The 12,593-nt window shown below is 37.3% G+C and overlaps 1 pseudogene; it reads left to right on the top strand.

Moving 5' to 3' along the window:
* The first annotated feature begins 9,085 nt into the window (after positions 1-9,085).
* Positions 9,086-12,593, top strand: part of LOC141437188 (uncharacterized) — a 4,502-nt pseudogene continuing 994 nt past the window's right edge.

Here is a 12,593-nt window from a genome sequence, read left to right as displayed (position 1 = left end):
CACGCCGTAAAAATTGTCTACAGCGTGTATTTTTGATACTACGTCAAACTGTAACCAGACGAAGATTTAAGTGCTGTGAACCAATATCAAAACAAATTGTTAATTTTAAATGAACTACCGGAACGTAATTAATTTTTGAAATATTTTCGAGCAGCAATGTAATCCTACAATCATTTTATACCAGGGAGAAACGTTCTGTGACAGCTGTCATTTCAACAAGTGCGACGTTTTGAATAAAAACAAAGCAGTATCACGTAGTGATACATTACGTGCTAATTAATTTTGTAAGGAAATAGGAAAATACTTAGTAAGTCTAATTTTTTTACTAAAACATAATAAAATGTGATTATTAGGGCCTTCACAAACTACCCTTGAATACCCTTGAGTTAGTATCAAAAATACACACTGTATACCTACACAATCAATGAAAATGGCAATAATCTTCCATTCACAAACTACACCGTGACTGGCTGTTTGGGGGTGTCCAGAGTAGGTAAATTAAAAAAAATACTTTAATCCCTAGAGATTAATAAGGAGCTTTAGTCCCGATATGCAGAGACTAAAGTAACATTTTAAGAGCATGAGAAGTGAAAAAATATTTACTAAAATTATTGCAAAACAATTTGATATAAATTTTAAACTTAAATGAATCAATAAGTGGTGGCAGCTTTATTGGTTTATGTAAATTGTAATTTGTTTATTTTTAAGAACCATGTACCGTTTGTGCCCAAATAAACATTAATAATAATAATAATAATAAATAATAATAAATTTATTTATTTAGGCATTTTTTTAAACCCATAAAATTTACTAATACAGTTAAAAATTAAAAAAAAAACATTAAAACATGAAATAAAATAAAAAACAAGTTTTATTATGCGTGGAATTTTTTTGATATAAAATTGGGTTTTAGCTTTATAGCTTTGGCTGACTTGAAACCTCTTTATTCTGAAATGACGTACCTACTTACTTTTTAAAACTAAAGTTATAACTCCCTTGAGAAGAAAAACTATACGTAATTCCATAATTCCCGCGGGAACAATTGAGGCCATTGTCCTTTATTAGTCAGGCATGGAATAACATCATTGACGAGCAAGTGCGATGAAAATTGATTGGTTGTGTCAAGTACCCAATTGCCTCCCTGTGCCAATAAAAATAGACCTCTACAACTTTTACGTCGTAGCACTTTTAGTTGCGACTTTATTCGAGAACATTTTCACCTACGTAAACAAAAGTACGTACGTATCATAAACAGAGCTCGCCTCACTTTATGCATTCGCACTTACTTAAAAGCTCGCTCGCCAATAGTGAAATAAAAGGGCTCGATCTGTTTCGGACTAATTCGTAGTCCTTCCTCTATAGTGCACACGCGACGGCGGCTGCTACAACTTCGAATAACTTTAATCGTCTTTAGATGTGAGTTACATAATGGTAGTTTTATGTTCTAAAAGCTCACTAAGTATTCTCGTTTAGTTAAAATTACGCACAACTTAAAACGTATTCCAATTAAGTGAGTGAATTTATAGAAAAAACACTACTTACATAGTCAATATTTCCAGGCCGAAAACGGCGGAAGGGGTACGCTTCAGCCACCCACAATTGGCTAACAAGCACCGCTAACAGTAAGCACAAGTACTGAAACTTCATGTCGCACGTCGTAAGAGCACAATGCCGCGAACAACTATGTCGGTTAAGTCGCCATCCCTGCGTTTATAAGGGAGCGACCGCCCACGCATTTTCTTCCAGGGAATGCAACAGGCCACAATAGACTTAACGAAGTTGCCTTTGGCTTTAGATTTTTACAAGCTTTTATTTAGTTTCACCTGTCCCGTTGTCTGTCTGTCTGTAGTCAAATCTTGCAAGTTAAATTCTACCAACTTCCAGTAGTCGGACTGACTTGAAATTTGGCATAACTCGTGTAAATTGTGTGACAATACAATAATCTGGTAGAGTTTTAGGATTAGAGTAAGTTAGTTTCAGTTCTTTTTTATTTATTTCTGTTAATTATTGTATATATTTTATTTGTTTGTTTATAAATAAATCTGGTAGTGACATCCCGGTAGTCCGTCAGGAGCGTCTCCGCAGGACGGAACTCTTCAACGGTTAATGGCATCGACTTGAAATTTGATATGCAAATGTACCAAATGTTGCATACCAAATTTCAAGAGCTTAAGTATTACATTTTTTTTTTACCAAAAACTTATTTTTTTCTAAGAGTGAGTTGCACCAAACTATAACCAATATAAAACCGACAGATCTCTTCCAGGCGACCTTTACGATAGACAGAAGTAAGGATTAGATTTAAGCAGGTGGTGAAAGAAAGAAAGAAAGAAAGAAAGAAAGAAAGAAAGAAAAAGTTTACCAACATTGGCACAACGCGTACATAAATAAAAATACCAAATAAATAAATACCACGGGACAATTCACACCAATTGACCTAGTTCCAAAGTAAGCTTAGCAAAGCTTGTGTTATGGGTACTAAGCAACGGATAAATATAATTATATAGATAGATACATACTTCAATACATAGTAAACACCCAAGACCCGAGAACAAACATTCGTATTTTTCATACAAATATCTGCCCCGACACGGGAATCGAACCCGGGACCGCAAGCTTCGTAGGCCATCTGGTCGTCTACCATAATATGGCTACAAAACATTGACTGCAGTCTAAATATATTTTTTACAAAAATAACTTTGTAGCAACTAAGAACTATTGAAATAACGTACAAGTACTTGTACTTAAACCTGATAAAATAACTTGGCGCCCTAAATTTATAGGTCAACTGTTTCAATCGCATGGCTCTTGCCTATACTTGGTAACAATAACAATATCGACTAAACGTATTTTCCGTGTTGTTGATCTGATACATCGACAGTACCAGGAACGGGCGGAGATAGTAAACAAATGAAAAACACACATATAACTAGGTACAGTACAGCACAGACAAGGTAAAGTTAGCTGACAATTCGCGAACCTTACTACCTACCTAATATGTCGGCTATGGTGCAAGAATAGTTACTTAGGCACTTATCCCACTACCGATGATAAAGGAGAAGCGAGTAGGTTAATAGAGCTACAAACTAGATACAGATCTATTCATCGTATTTAGTCGGATAAGTTCGTATTTATTTTCCCAATCAGCTTCAATAAACTAGTTGAGAAAGCAAGATAAATGCGAACATTTCCGACAAAATACGATGGCAAAACATTATTCACTACATGTACTAGTTGGCGAGCGGCGACAAGAGAGTGAGTAGTTTCGTTAGTTTTGTCGGTCGGCTATTAGCAAGTATATTAGTGCCAAAGAGTAGTGTAATGGAATGGAATGGGCGATTACTCACACTATAGATAAAACGAACGCTATTTGTTGTGCCTCAGGCAGTGTTCTACCGCCGTCGAGGAAGCGATTAGCTGTGGACTATTCACTTGCTCAAGAAACTAACAAAAGAATTTAATTCTGTGTCAGCAAAACATTAATATAATACTTAGTTGATCACTGGTTGTTCACACTGCCGACGAAAACTAGTTTGTCGCAGCGACAAGAGCTAGCAAAGATAAAACTCGCTCAGCGATGCTCACTTAATATTAAACTCGCGCCGAGAGAACAAACAGCGGTCATTTTCTCGCTTCATTTTCAGCGCTCGCCGCACCCGTACACTCGCTTATATTATAGCTCAGCGACAAAAGTATCGGAAGTTCACACTCTTTTCACTGTTGCCAACTCTTATCTAGTTTCTAACTCTACTCGCTTCTCGTTCGTCGTCGGCGGTGAGACAAGTGCCTTTAATGTATTGACACTCACTCATTATTAAAGTCAACAAATTAAATGTGTATGCTAGTTACGAGTATGTCCTACTTGATAGTTTTTAGAGAAATCCAAAATTATTTTTTAAATATCGGTTATTTTCCTTTTTAGGGTTCCGTAGCCAAAATGCCAATAACGGAACCCTTATAGTTTCGCCATGTCTGTCTGTCCGTCCGCGGCTTCTCTCAGGGACTATCAATAAGTACTAGAAAGCTGTAATTTTGCACGAATATATATGTAAACAATGCCGAGAAAATGGTACAATAAAAAAAATTTTTTCTAGAGTTCTCATCCAATCATTGTAGTGTGGGGTATCGTTGGATGGGTCTTTTAAAACCATTAGGGGGTTGCTAAAACGATTTTTCGATTCAGCGATTTGTTTGCAAAATATTCAACTTTAAAGTGCAAATTTTCATTAAAATCAAGCGTCCCCCCCCCCTCTAAAATCTAAACCGGTGGGTGGAAAAATTTGAAAAAAAATCAGAACCTATAAGTACATCAAACTTACAAGGAAAACTATAACGGTTAAGTTTTCTTTCGAATTATTAGTAGTTTAAGGGTAAATAGCAGCCTAAGGTATAAAATATACCTAAATTTGGAATATTCCGTACAAAATACGAAATCCTTAGAAAAAGATTACTAATTTTTTTCGTAATGGCTACGGAACCTTATTTCGGGCGTGTCGGACACGCTCTTGGCCGGTGTTTTGAGATACAGAGAAGGCACTCAATATTGATTAAGGCGCATGCATCCATAAGAACTGTGCGAAGTACAAGCAAAAACACGCTTAAAGTTTAATTTTGATTTTTTTAGTACGAAGGTTTTTTTAGTAAATAATATTGTTAACGTTTTATATTAACTGCATTGGATTTCCATGCCGTCTTTTAGAATCGTTTACGAACAAAGGTTCATCGGAAGATAACGTGCCTTTTGTAGTCACGGCGAGGCTAGCAAAACACACAGATGATGTCAAACGAAGCTATCATTTTAATAATCTAAAGAAAGATAAAGTTCGTATTTAAATACAACTAGTGCCCGCACCTTTGTGTCTCTCGGAAATTTTGCATTTTCCCGGGATAAAAAGGATATTAATACAGATACAAATACGATGGACAATTTTCCAATAATTCTTATAAATTAAATAGGTACATGGGTCACTCGCGTATTTGTAGTGCAGGTAGAACCACGATTCACCTTGATAAAGAACCACGTATTTGTTCGAAACAGTCGGACACACCTCGATTATGAATACTGAGAGACCCATGTAGGTACTACTTTTAGAGAAATATTATTTGCCTGAATTTTGTGGCCTAACTAGTTAATTTGACGAAAAGTTCGGTAGAGTAATTTAAATACGAATAAAGATGATAATTGCTTGTGATAATTAATATGAGTAATGGTACTGACGATATTTTCATTTCATAATATACTGTCCATTTCCGTTTTAAATGCCCTGAATTGTCAAAAAATGTTAATGAAACAATGAACAGAGGGAAAATGAACAATGGCCGTATAACAAAGCAGATCATTAAGTACTTACCGACTAACGACCTTGGGTTAAAAATAGAATTCGGCAAAATAAGGGACAGGGTTTTTTTATGACAGCTGTTTGAATTTCATAGACTTTACAAAATGATCCCTTGGAAGTTTACAAAAAATACATTATAGCCTTCATTTTAAGTAAAAACTAAACCGGTGGGTGGAAAAATTTGAAAAAATTCAGGATGGTAGTAAGTATATCAAACTTTCAAGAATATAACGGCTAAGTTTGCTTGAGAATTATTAGTAAACTTACTCTTAAATAGCAGCCTAAGGTATAAAATATACCTAAACTTGGAAGATTCCGTATAACATACGAACTCCTTAGAAAAATATTAAATATTACTTAATTTTTTCATAATATCTACGGAACCTTATTTTGGGCATGTCCGACACGCTCTTGGCCGGCTTTTAAACTCGGCCGAGACCGAGACTGAGACACAAAAAATAAGTTTTTTTTCTATATTATAATTCGAAGCGAGCAATCAAAATCCCAAAGAAAGTTCGTGCCAGGCGGACACCGCGGTAAACCGCACGCCAATATTTAAATTGAGCCTAGGTCGCGGCTGAGAAACTCGGTTGTTTTGGGCAGAGACCGAGACCGAGATCTCGGCCCGATTTTTGCCGAGATTTGTCGAAACCGAGACCATGATCTCGATCGGACCTTAGTTAATTATACTTACTGTTACTTACCTTTACCTACTTACCAACTTGCTTTAGGTACCTTAGTCACAGCATCACAGCTAATGGATCACAGGAAGATGACGAGTATACCCAGAATTACTTGATACAAGTGTTTTTCAACACTGTCATAGCGTCATCGTAATGCACAAGCTACATTTAATTCGTATGTCCTTGGCCATTGCCCAATGTGTAATGTGAAAAGATCCCGACTTCAGATACCTACGTTAAGCGATAGCTAAAGGGCTTCGGTGACGATCAAGCGTTTTAACCATTTATGTCCACTTGCAGACTTTTTAATCTAGGTTTAAGTGGTCTTAAGTGCTGTCAGATCCATACAAGAACTGTCAGTTTAAGCCTTAAATCGAGATTTAAAAAAGCCTACAAGACGTCCTTACAACGCTTGCTCGATGCTTGAATAATGTGAACAGTGAAAACACATTACTATGCGCACTTAAATCTACTCGTCTCCGAAGGCCTAAGCTGGTACACTACGGTGTGGAACAGCTTTATAGGTAGTCGACTGCAGCCCGCGGGCTCCTTGGCTGTATAACAGGTGTGTTGTATATAATGTTGCAAAGAAAAGCAAATTGACATAACTAGGTACAAGGAAACAAACGACATAACCTCATCATTCTAGAACCTTAGAAGAACAATCTAACTAGACAATTCCATATTACCTCACTACGTTACGCATACTCAATTTTAATTTTGCCTGAAACTCAATATTAGTCACTTTACCCGCAGGAGTACTTGATTCTTCCGTGAACTTGCAAGGAATGGCATTGAGTCAGAGGATAATTCGATTACGGTAGTCTTATGCGTAAGACTGCCTACGTTTAATCAGATATCTTCTTGATGAGACTCGAACCTAGGTGTGCTTGAATATTATTATATCATAGTTAGATATTTAAGTAGGTGGATTAAGCTATCTGTCAGTTACCAAACCTGGGCCCAATTGCATAACAAAGTATAAGCTAATAGTACGAGTATTAGTGAATTTCAATGCAAAATCGTTAATAGTATTTACTTATACTTTGTTATTGCAATCGGGCTCTGTTTTTAGGGTTCCGGAGCCAAAATGGCAAAAACGGAACCCTTATAGTTTCGCCATGTCTGTCTGTCAGTCCGTCCGCGGCTTTGCTCAGGGACTATCAATGCTAGAAAGCTGTAATTTTGCACGGATATATATGTAAAATATTCCAACAAAATGGTACAATATAAAATAAAAATAAATAAAATTTAGGGTAGTACCTCCCATAGACGTAAAGTGGGGGTGATTTTTTCTCTCATCCAACCCTAGTATAGTGTGGGGTATCGTTGGATAGGTTAAAACCATTGGGGGCAGAGAGATTTTTCGATTCAGTGATTTGTTTGCGAAATATTCAACTTTAAAGTGTAAATTTTCATTAAAATCGAGCGTCCCCCCCCCCTCTCCCCTAAAATCTAAACCGGTGGGTGGAAAAATTTGGAAAAAATCAGGATGGTAGTAAGTATATCAAACTTTCAAGGAAAACTATAACCGCTTAGTTTGTTTGAGAATTATTAGTAGTTTATGAGTAAATAGCAGCCTAAGGTATAAAATATACCTAAACTTGGAAGATTCCGTATAAATACGAAATCCTTAGAAAATATTACTTAATATTTTCGTAATGGCTACGGAACCCTATTTTGGGCGTGTCCGACACGCTCTTGGCCGGTTTTATATTTGAAAAGGTTTGGATGCTAAACAAGAGCATTTTTACGGGCACTATCCAGTGTCGTTAAATATTCATCTAAATTATATCTAAATACAATTAGATTAATAATTGCTGATTTTTCGTATTTTTAATAGGAATTCAGGAAAGTATTATTTTGAAAAGCACAAAAAATATACTTACTTACTTAAATGCGGTATTCAGTGTAACATAGAGCTTAATTAATTAATTAATTGATGTAGAGTTTAATAAAGAGTTCTGCTTACACAAGGTGACACGACGTCGTATAAAACCATCTCTACTTAATATTATAAATGCGAAAGTAACTCTGTCTGTCTGTCTGTCTGTCTGTCTGTTACGCTTTCACGTCGAAACACTGAACCGATTTTTGAAATTTGGTATATAGGTATTTTGAACCCCCAAGATCAACATAGGATACCTTTTATTCCGGTAGAGGGCGCCACCGCGCGATAACCTAGATCCGCGCAGACGTAGTCGCGGGCTTAAGCTAGTTATATAAAAGCCTTAGAAGTAAACATTTCTAGGGTGTCGAAGAGTTCCCGATACTCAGGATATAAACATATTAAATACATAAATAAGAGCTGGCGCAATTTATGTATAATCTTTGTGACTTGCGTAGGTAGTCATTTCTAGAATTGAGACGGCGTCAAGTCGGTAGCAACCAACACATTTAAATCGTCTGAGAATATTTAGGTGTCCTTAATTATGTATTAGTGTTTTTTTACTTTTTTTTTTTTCTTTAACAATAGTCAAAACCTGATGCAGAAAGCAATAATTCCACCAAAGTAGGTATCTAAGTAAATACAACGTGGGACATCCATAAGAAAGAACATAAATTTTAATTAACGATAGCATTAACTATTGAGAACCGTTTTATCGAAAAAAATATAACAATTACCTTTACTAATTAAATTATTATTTTTTCATTTTCTCGAGCAGCAATGTAATGCAAACAATTATTTGACGTTTCAGAGAGGCAGCAAATGTTAGTGTCAGTTCTGTTGTTAGCTTTGTTACCGATACATTGCGTGCCGAAATAATTTGTATGTAAAAAAAAATTAAGTGGTATTACTAATTTACGTTCTTTAGGGCTTATGCTTTCTTCAGCCCTTAAAATATATGTTCTTATGGAAGTCACACGTTGTATAACATTATTGCGATTTCACAGAAAAAAACACCTTTCTATCCTTACATATTCTCCGAACTTAAGTATCTACTTAGTTACTTAATTAATTATTTTTCCGTAAGAATGGCCACCCTAGTGACCGCTCAGTATCGATTGAAAACAGAGCAAACGGGACACCCGAATCACTCTGCACTGCTCTAGTTTGTCGCAGAAACATGGATAACCGACCTTATTTACCGGCTATCGACACTTGTGAACGATATTTTCTAAAATTTCCATCAATGTAAGGAAACTTATAGTTTGTTAGTAAAAACAGGTGACCTGAATTGTGGACATGTTTGTGAACAAGTGGAACTGATGAACGTTAGAAATTATCATGGTAAGTACAGTAATGCGATTATTTATACAGATATCAGTTCATATACTTAGTGGTATTAGAAAGCGCTGGTTAATAAGTTATTGTTGTGTTTTGATTAACCGATTACCCAGATTATGGCGTTATTACCTGACCAAACTTTAGGTAGGTACATTTTCTGCAAAAAATCTCATTAGTTACGTAAAAATGTTATCCTGTCTTGCTTTAACTATCAAAGCCTACAAGTTTCTTTACATTAGGTATCGCTCACACCTACTTAAATACACGTTTTTATTTGAAGTAACTAAGTAAACATGGAATAATAAAACCTGTGAAGTGGGAGTTGAACTCGTTAACTAACAGAGGGCTCCATACAAATTTGTAGGTATCTATGAATGTCCAATGTTAGCGGATCCCCTCTGGTAAGCAAAATGCGCAGTGTGGGGTCATTTTAGATGGTTACTGACAAAGAAAGACAAACAGGTACATAAAAATTAAGATTTTCAAACTTTCTTATCGGTTGTGCTATAAGAGCTACCTTTGTCCCAAATTTCAAGTCCCTAGGACAATTGGTGGGGCCCTTAGGTTCTAGTTCCCCAGCCATTTGTATGGAACCACCTTCTTTAATGACTATAATGTTTTAATTGCGTTAACTTACAAGTTTGACTCTGATTTTTTACTGATTCAAGGAGTAGCAAACCTGAGTATTTGATATTAATTTCAGCTTCATATCTTTACGCGTTCCTGAGAAAAAGGATATTGACGGACGGACGGACGGACGGACAGACAGACAGACAGACGGACAACAAAGTGATCCTATATATAAGGGTTCCGTTTTTGCCAACATAAACCTAAAAATAACTGATAGCGCTGTTATAATAGTATATGTAAGTACCTATTAAGTATTATGAATGTCATTTTGACGCCCTGTAATTTTCTTAAATTACAGTAATATAAATATAGCACTACGCAAATGGCGGGTGAGTTAGAAAACGGCATGAAGCTTAAGCTGGGCGCGCTGGGAGGCGGCGAGGCTTGCGGCGCGCGTTGGGCGCTGGCCGCGCTATTGTTGGCGCCTCTGGCCGCCGCCAACTCTAGCTACTGCGCCGTTCTAGCTGTTCTCCTGCTGGCTGTCTTCATTACTGTTGCCAGTAAGTTTCATGCATACAGTAAACCGTACTGCAATGTGAGTTAGAGAGCGATAGAGCTTAAGCTAGGCGCGTTGAGGTGGTGAGGTTTGTGGCGTGCGCTGAGCCCTGGCTGCACTATGCTAGGTACTTGTAAGCTGCAATGTTCGATAAAAAGCCATATAGGTAAAGTACCTATTTGCTGAATAAAGTAATTGAAGTACTTGCTGTCTTCACTACTGTTGCCAATGAAAAATGCTAAACAGCGCATCACCAGTGGCTCATCCAGCATAAGTCAGTGGGTAGTTACCTACCTACTCCTAAAATTATTCACCTCTGACGATACTGCATAACCGTTAAAAATGTATGTTGTTATGTCTACACAACAGTTAATTGACGGCTAAACATAACAATCTGTAGACATGACAAATGACTGTTATCTTTTTTGTAATCATTACGTCACTCCACAGCGATAACATGTCGAGATCTAAAGAAACTGGCAGACATACTGCCCCCCGCGAGGACCAGCCGAGGTCGTCGCGAGAGGAACTTGCGTTCTTTCGCAGACTTCATGGCAATGTGGATGTTATTCCTATCCCACCTGGTCGCAGTCGCTATTTGCGAGGATCCTCAGTGCCACTGCAGACCACGTGACCAGTGGGCGCACCAGGCGCTGGCTCTTTGGCTATCAGGCAGCACTGGGGGAACCCTGGCCTGATGTTCTGGGAGTGACCGTTGTGATGGTTGTTTGTGCCATGTTCATGTGTGGATTAGAGGTATGTATATCTAGTCATAGGAATACAGCAACAACTAGGTACTGTGAGGTTAGTTCTAATAATCGTAATCTTTTCAGGAGAGCATGATGTTCACATTCATGTTGTTAATTCTACTATACATATTTAGTCAATTCTTCGCTATATTGGGTCTAATCAATTTGGATATTGCAAATATAAATATGCCTATTCCTGTTACGATATACGAGGTAAGTTTCGAGTTGAGGGTGATACTTACGTATGCAATACAATTGTGATGTTGAAAAAAATATACTTGTTTATTTTTCATTGCAGCTTTTCGCAGCAGGTTCTCCGATTTCATACGCTTTTTGCGTCAATACGCAGAGAAAGATGGGAGTAGTTTAAAAAAGACACTTATCCTAATGGTGGGGCTGCCCACAGTTATTTTAGCTGGTCTGTGTTTTCTGTATACCCAACCTGTTAAAAGGGTGAGTACTTAGTAGTACCACACTGGCACACATAAATAACGTACAATAAATTTAATTGAGTAAAAAACTAGTGATAAAGTCGTCAATGTACCTACCTACCGATTTACTTTTCAGGAGTAGTATAGACGCTGCACTGCCTGTAACTACCCTCATAGAAGCGAGAGAGCAGGATGGATTTGCCCTTGCTCTGGCAGCAGTAACGGTCGCGGGTATCAGTTTGGCTCTCACTGAACTATGCCCCATACTCTTCTCCATTCTGGTGGCGTTGGCTTCTCCCGAGTGGAAAGTACTCACCAGATCGATGACTTATGAGAGTACAACCACTGGCAGTCCTGTATTAGCTGTTTTTACTGCCGGTACGCCAGTTTTTTTTTTTGTTAAATTAGTCACTGAAATATTGCTTCAGTTAACAGTAACATGTCGTCACATCTTACAGGTAGCTTAGCAGCAATTCTCGCCTTTGCTTGTCCGTTATCGCACATGATAACGTTAATGAATGCAAGTCATCTCATAGGGATAGCAATACAAGCCTTCCACTTCATGATAATGCGATGTGTTCCAACAGCCGAGCAAAAGGAAGCAGGAGGTAAGGTTGCGATATTTAAAATTATAAATATCATTAGTACCTATCATTGTACCTTCATGTCGTTCTGAGTATCACCGCAATATTAATATTTCAGATGTGGAGTATAAACGTCTAGGAACAGAAGGGAAAGCAAGAGTAGCCAAGATTCCTGAGAAGAAAAAAAGAGGTCTATGGTTCATACCATCTGCTATTCGTCACACAAAAACTTTGGAAAGTATAAAGTCTAAAGTAACAGCTAAAGGTAAGTAGTCGTTTCGGCTCGAAGTAAGATTAGGTAAACTTTTATAAAAGAAGATATTCGATTATTTAATACGTTTGTAGAGACCGAAGAACGCGAATGCCTTCTTCTTGATGAGTATGCCAACGGTGGCAGGAGATGATGTTGAGCCAGTGACAAGTTGCAGCAGTGATCAGAGATTAGCCCCAAC

The sequence above is a fragment of the Choristoneura fumiferana genome, chromosome 17 (assembly GCF_025370935.1).
Source record: "Choristoneura fumiferana chromosome 17, NRCan_CFum_1, whole genome shotgun sequence".
Taxonomy (NCBI): Eukaryota; Metazoa; Arthropoda; class Insecta; order Lepidoptera; family Tortricidae; genus Choristoneura; species Choristoneura fumiferana.
This window is presented reverse-complemented; position numbering and strand designations above follow the sequence as displayed.